Source organism: Embiotoca jacksoni, unplaced genomic scaffold (genome assembly GCF_022577435.1).
Source record: "Embiotoca jacksoni isolate LCO1_2020_lvr unplaced genomic scaffold, fEmbJac1.0.p SCAF_31, whole genome shotgun sequence".
Lineage (NCBI taxonomy): Eukaryota > Metazoa > Chordata > Actinopteri > Embiotocidae > Embiotoca > Embiotoca jacksoni.
This window is the reverse complement of record NW_027185383.1, coordinates 2,551,345-2,559,246: the sequence shown is the minus strand read 5'-3', so window position 1 is coordinate 2,559,246 and position 7,902 is coordinate 2,551,345.

Here is a 7,902-nt window from a genome sequence, read left to right as displayed (position 1 = left end):
CGGCATTTGAAAAAGAATGCCAATTTATTGATTTTATTTGCACTAACATTAAAGCAACATTCCTAGGTCCAGGTAGGTCCAGTATCAACTCACCATTAGCTCTGTTTTGGTCTCCAACAGCTCTGAGGGATTCCGATTTTTAAAGCTTTTTTGTTGAAAACAGGTAGCCTGGTGTTACAGACACTCAGATTCACTGCGTGACTATATGGCTCGGGATATGCTTCATAGGAAATCGTTTGCAGTCGTTGCATAATTAGGGCGCAACACTTTAAAAGATTAAGGCGACTTTAACCATTTGGTTTGTGGCGAGACTCTGCCATCGTTGCAACTACATTTTAAAAAAGCGTTTGACTTTAATGTCATGGTACTTCCCTACCAACACTGGTCACTGATTGGTGCACCGTTCAGAGTGGCTGAGTGAACGCTAATACTAGCCACGTTTCCATATAACAATCACTGTGAAGAAAACTGAGCACTAGTCTGGCACAGCCAGCCAGGCTAAAAGAAAAAAGGGGCCTGTTGAATTAGAAACTGGATTATTGGCCATGTATCTGTAGGAAACTATAGATGCTAAAATGTATAGTCATTTGATTCATTGTTAACAGTAGTATACTAATTAGCAGAGCTTTTAAAATAGATTGTCACTTTAAAAACAAACCAGCTGTGATTATTGTCCTGATAAAATGTCAGAAGTCATTGCAAACTTCTAACAGTCAAAAGTACTCCGTTTTTTTAAAATTTTTATTTAGATGGACAAACCCAAGGAGTAGAGTGGACTTGAAAGGGTTAAAGATATAAAGACATTATTACATTTGTATGTAATGGATTTTTGTTGCAGTTGTCCTGTGAAAACTCCAATTTGCTGTTTTAATGCTAATGCCTTTCTGGAAGGATTAAATTGGTCGTTCTCATGGGATGGTTCTCTCCTCCTTGTGGTAAAAGACCCTTTCAAATCAATTTAAATTAGAATCAAGTAATCTCAGTCTAAATGTATAATGCCCTGCAAAATGACTGTTATACTTTGCACAAAGCCAACATTTTCTCAGTGGTTAGTTTAACTATAGCAGAAGACTCGGTATATGACTTTGTGATTCAGGCATCCAAAGACAATACAATTGACTTTTCTGTTAACCTCCCTTAACATATGGATTATGTTTTTGCCGATGCCCCCTTTGTGCTGGTGGTCAGCATTAGACTGAGTGGCGCAGAGGAAAGCAGCATCCCTCTTCAGTGTTCAGTGGCTCAATACTTAGCAGTTATCAGGAGTGCTGTAATCCCGTACAGTCGTTCACATTTCATGATGTGACATTCACCTGCCGGGGGATGATGGGAAGCGAGCAGCCACCGTGACGGAGAGGGATGAAGGACACGGGCTGGTGCTGGAATATCATTTACATCAGTGTCACAAAAACAAATTCAGATTTCTCATACTGTGTACTTTATTTACAGGCAACTGAATACAATGAAGGATACAGTTTAATTGAGGGCAATTTTATCACCAGCAATTTTAAACTGGATGTTATAAAGAGCCAAAGAGAGACCAGAACTAACGGGATATACTCCAGAAGTAAGAAAACCTCATTTAAAATCGCACTGACATTTGTAATTACACCAATAACATTTCCTCATACCAATACAACAAAAATAGATATATTTCCACTGACTCCCAAAAACAGCATAGTACCAGAGAAAGGTGCACCAGATCTTTGTCGTCATGGTTATAATAAGAAACGTGTGGTTAAACGTTGCGAAATCGTAGCAGTCTGGTTAGGTTTAGGGGCCAATACTATTTGGCTAGGTTTAGCAATAGATCATAATTTGTGTTCACATATACGAAACATTACGTCTGTGAATTAAGTAATTCATGTTTTAATTGACACAAGTTAAATATATTGCAGTGTGTTGGGATAGGTAATGGGGTTTTCCCAGAATGCCCTGAGTTAATGCGTTAATATTTGTATTCGGCACCACGAATGACGTGAGTTGGGCGTTATTGTAATCCCCTCTGGCGTGTGTGTATTTGTGAGTGTGAAGTTAATGGCATAACCACACCCCACCACCACAATAGGTTGCTGGGGACAGCTAACCATCTAGGTGGGGGCTGTGTAGTCTGTTGGGATCGGTGATCTCTCTGCCTGATCTTTTACCATTAAGAATCCCTGGCTCATTACAATATAAATATTCATGAACTCTGGGCTTATATAAAATTTCAAGTTCTGGAGTTGTGAATACCACCTGTTCCATATGAACTCTTCTCGTGTAGACGGTAAACACGACCTCATTTGAATGCAGTGTATGTAGGTGTGTTCCAGCATCATTGTGCAGACTAGCTCATGGTCATACTGGTATAGTACTGAGCCGCTGTGAACAAACGTTTCGCCCTATGACATGCCAAACTGTTCAATGCTTATGTTCAGTGCTCAAGTTTGTGAACTACAACCTGCAGTGGAAGTCATTGAACATTTCAACGATTTACAGTTGTAGCTGTTTAAGTGTTTAATAATTTTGGCTAGCTGTAATCATTTATCTGATACTGCTATTTAAGCTTATCTCTAATGTTTAGTGAGGTACAGTATATTTAACCATTTATCTTATGTAACTATGTTGGCTATTTATTTGGTTTAGCTAATATTCCAACTGGGTATCTGTTAATTGGTTATTTCAACCATTTCTCTTTTTTAATTAACTTTTCAACACTTTCCATTAGATCATTATTTCAACTGTTTGTCCTTTACTTTTAGCTACTATTTGAACTGTTACTTCATTTCCGTTTGCTATCAACTGCATTTTGATCATTCATGCATTATTTTTCAGACAGATTTGCTTCGCTAGCCTGAAATGTAACATGTAGATTTCAGAGTTTAGCTTTCATCAAAATGTTTTTGTTTTTTTCTTCAAATTAGTTGTACTATCCTACAAAGTGCAACCAACCAACCCAATATGACTCGCTTGCAGGGAAATACCACATACACTGTAATGTAATGTAATGGGATAAAAAGCTAATCCATATAAATTGCTACATGTATTGAATAAATGGTTGAAATAGTTGGGTTGTGAATCATTGTCGTATTCTGCTGAGATGATGAAAATCGGATTTTAATTGTTACATACTTACTATTAAAATATGTGACCATAAAACAATGAGTCTTTTAGGACCATAGGTAAACCAAATTTACAGCATTCCATCATTTCATGGAGCTACCTTGCATTGCATTAGATGTTTTATCACTTACTTCCAAACAAGTCTTTGTCACTGGTGACCAATTACTGTGATGTTTGTGTACTCAGCTCCATTAGAAGAGAAAGATCAGCTGGAGAAGATGAAAATGCTCTGCAGACACTCAAGGTTCTGCATGATTCATTGACATTTTTTTCTTTCCACAGGACTCTGTTGGCCCTGTAGGCTTTCTGTGGCAGAGGTGTTTCTTAGATTTTTATATCTGTTGTCTGTTTGACAGATGTACTGAGGGTTAAAAAAAATATAGCTGTGACCTGAATTGATTTTCTGGCTTTCAATCATAAAATCTTGACCGAGAAATAGCACACTGTTCATTCATGCCTTGAATAAAAATGCCTGTGCATAAAACACATTTAAGCCAAAGTGTGCTCTTTAATGGAGGTTGTAATCAAACAGTGCTTTTGAAAAACATATTGTGTCACTTGATTCAACACACAGGGGGTTGATTGCTGTTTCTTCTCCTTTCTGGGCAGGTGCTCACAGGCTTTCAAATCCTGCTCTGATGTATATTAATAAAATGTAAAACATTTATAGATCAGACTGACCTCAGTGCCAAACATCATTTAAACATCACTGAACATAGCCTTAAACCTGTGTTAATCCAAGACAAAAAAAACAAAAAGAAAAGGAAGGAGGAAATCTGTGCACAAATTTAGTGACACCGAACATTAGAAAGAATCTTTTACAAACCCTTCTTCTGGGGAAAGCCATTGTAGAGGCCAGGCAGAAATGCATCAATAATTCAATCCCAGATATCTCATATTTGACCTCATACAAAAATCCATTCCCTTGTGTTGAACCAAGTTCGAAGAGAGATGAGAACAGATACTTGAAAGGTAGATGGGGAGGAGGGGGGGGAAAAGAAAAAAAAGAAGAACAGCATCAGTATGAAAACCATGAGCTCTAACTCTTCTCTGCTGCTTCCTACCTCCACATGTTGATTGATGGGATCACGGGCAATCCTCGGTATATAACCAAAGTCTGGTAAAATATTCCAGCAGTAAAGATTTGTATGCATCCATTTTCTCAGATTATATTCTTTGTTATGAAAAGAATTTTGAATTTTAATGTTGACATCTATCCTTGACTGTCCTTGAATGGTTTTAATAATCGAAACCAAAACTGCAATCTCGTCCACAGAATTACAAAGTACATTCAGGTTTTAACAACTCTACAACATGCTTTCCAGAATTTTAAATATGAAAACTTTAAACTTTCCTCTGTATCAAAAAAAGGGTGAATAATCCCCTGACACATCCCATATATAATGACCTATGTTGCATTACAAAGTGCCGGTGGATTTTTAAAAGGTAAAACATGCACTGTGCTACTCAGTCGGGGGACTCTAATAGGCAGAAATGCATTAAAAACTAGATTTCCATATTACAGCTATCATTAGTGTTAATTTCGCATAATTTTCTGGCTGTTAAATCAGTTATGGAGGTCTCTGATCATCAGGACACACCTGCAGGTACGCTGTTGGGGATCTTTGCAAATAATTTGGAGTGATTAAAGAAAGTGCACCCTGTACAATAATGATACAACAGTTTTGTGCTTTGGGTATCAAACAGAGGGTGGACAAAATAACAGAAACAAACACTAGAAATGACACATTGATGCTAGATTGGATGAGCCGGAGGGACACATGCTTTAAACTGTACACTGCTATTAGTGGTTGTAAAGTTTATGCTGCTGTGATTGGTTATTTAACTGTCAACCCTATAGCCTTTATTTTAACCCTAACCTTAACTCTCCCACAAAGTAGCAATCAATCGTAGGCATAGCGTCCCTCCCGTTGATCCAATCTCGAACAAGCCCAAACGAGACGCACACTTTGCATTATTTGGATTTACTCTAAGGATTATTATACTGTATTGTATGAGGTTCTGTCTGTCCACCCACTGTTAGCTGGACAGAGAAAATAATGTTGACGGCAACATTATTCTCATTACTTAAATGTACCAAGATCCATTGTGCCCATGACAACCATTGCCAGCAAGGCTTTGCTGGACATGTAATGACACAGCCTGAGAATTTTATTACAGCAGACACAAAGGAAATCCATTTGCTTCATGGGACAACTGGGGTAAGAGTATTTCATATTTCATTGTGTCAGAAAAGCTGCATAATACAGCCAGCTGTGATAAGGAGGTGTTTCGATGGGGTTCGGTCAGACAGTCATTTCTGGGTTTTTTTTGGGTTGTTGTTGATGTCTTTTCCAGTGCTTGGTTAATGCTCTTCCTTTGTCCCTTCATAAGGTCGTCTGTCTCTGGCAAGGCTTCTGTTTGCGAATCTGTACATGCGGTGAGGAACAACATCTCTGTAGTCAGTCCATCAAGCAAAAGTCAGAGAGAGATACAAAAAAAAATTGGAGTCTTCGGTATAATTAGTTATCTTTTTGAAAATCCAAGCTTGCTGTTTTCTTTTCCTTTCAGTCTTTATGGTAAACTAGCTGAAATTTCTGTTGGATTTTCTCATCTACACTAGGCCTATCTCTTCAACTCTGTCTCTTAAAACTATTCATTATAATTTGCTATTGACAATAATGTTTTTTTTAAGACAAATTATGTCACAAGATTACATAATTAGGAATTATTAATTGCACATAATGTTAGCCAAAGTGTTCATCCCATGAATATAGTTGACTTTTTTGTTTACATATTTGGACAAGCCAACCTTTCCCCCTCTTTGAAACAGTGCCCACAGAAAATGGCCATTTAAACACCACCACAACAAAAGGTAGCCTTTTCCGCCAAAATATCAATAGGTGTAATATTCCAGACCAAATTCTTCTGTGGAAAAAATATACACTTTTGGCCTTAGAAGGTAGTATTGCCACATTTGCAGAAAAAAACTTCATTTAGGTATTTTTTTTTTTAACCACTTCCATGCAAGATCTCTCATTTACAAGATATTTGAGGGATTTGAAACACAAAAAAATATGAACATCATCTGGTCAGAGTTACAGAGTGTTTTCCCAAAAGTTGAACTGTTCCTTTACTTAATGTAACCCACACAGGGTTAACAGAAAACTCAATAGGCTATGGACCAGTGTCTAGATTAGTAAGGGAGAGGTTGTAAGAGATAACAGACACAAATAAACAACTGGAGCTGCAGGGATACGTTCAACTGCAATTGTAATAAACTTCAGCAAAAATAAAAAAAGATTAAACTATTTACAAGTACTCGCATTCTAAGTTATTAACATATCCAATACTTAATGCATTCAAAGTAACAATAACTGCTTAGCAACTTGAAAACATTACACTCATGAACTGGTTATCAATATAACGTGTGATGAAAGAAAAGTGTCTCTTTAGTGCAAACAGTTTAGAGTTCTTTGGATCCAAACGTTTAAGTTGATTCCGTGTTGAGGTCGTAACAGTTTTTTCAGTCAGATGGGTCCAGTCAAGTCAGTTTAGTTCAAGACAGCTCTTTGGTTCAACAAAACAAATAACACAAAAGGTGACCGTGGTCCAACTCCTCAGGGTTAAAGGTGGCTCGCCATCTCCTTCATCAAGGAGAATCCAAATCCAAAATCTACAGTGTTATCCAGGTAACTCAAAAACCTACCCTGTGTACAAACAAGGCTATTACTCTATGGCATCACAAAACGGTGTTACTATAAATCACATCCAAATTCTTAATGTACTACTGTGTCACAATAGTAATTAAATGAATGAATTGGTTTCACTGTAAAGTATTTCTTACGTAATAACATTTTTCCTTTCATCATGAATTATGATTTCTTAAACATTTACTATGAAATTAATGCGTTTACTTTTTAAATCATTTACTGAATATAAATAGGCATATTACACGCTCACATTCTTTCATTTAAGATCATAGTTTATATGCACATGTTCAGTAGTTTTAAACAGACATTATATTTTATCATTAGTATTTGGAGTGCATAACAGGACAGCATTGCTGCAATATAAATAGTGCAACACGAACTTAAACACAAAAGTTATAACATCTGACATCAAAGTGACAATTGAGCTATGGATCACACTTTTCCCACCGGGTTATCAATGCAGAATAGTGCTCAATTAACTACATCTTAATGCTCTGACTAACACAACCGGAATTCAATGCCAAGTTCACATATCAGCAAGGAGACCACAAGCTTCCAGTGCCGCCTCCAGCCAACGGACAACACTACCTTCCACAGATAGCTTAACTTCGCTGGACTCACCATGACGCTGCTAAACGAGATTAACTGCTGGCACACAGGTGCTTGGATAACTCCTGTCACTTCACAGAAACTCTCTCAAAAGGTAGACTTCTGGTTCACAGTTTTTACTATTCTGTGTTTAGCTGAAGAATTTCGCCATCTCGAGTCACGCTCGTCTGTTCACGCCAATGAAAACTTCATCTGAACAAAGTGACTATGATTGACACTGTGTTTAGCGAACAGACAACAACAAAGGAAACATCTTATAACCCGCGCAGTTTTACTCCTGGGTTACATTAATTCAACCGTCAAACTGACAGTGTGGTGAGTTCAGTGTTTTACTCTACTTACTGACATTGTGTTGGTGGTATTTCTGGCAGGCAGTATATTATTTTATAGGGAAATTTCCCTTCACTTGTGTTTCTTATTGAGTTCCAAGAAATAGTCTTGGCATTTAGTGGTTAGAAAAAAGCTTTAGAATACTGAA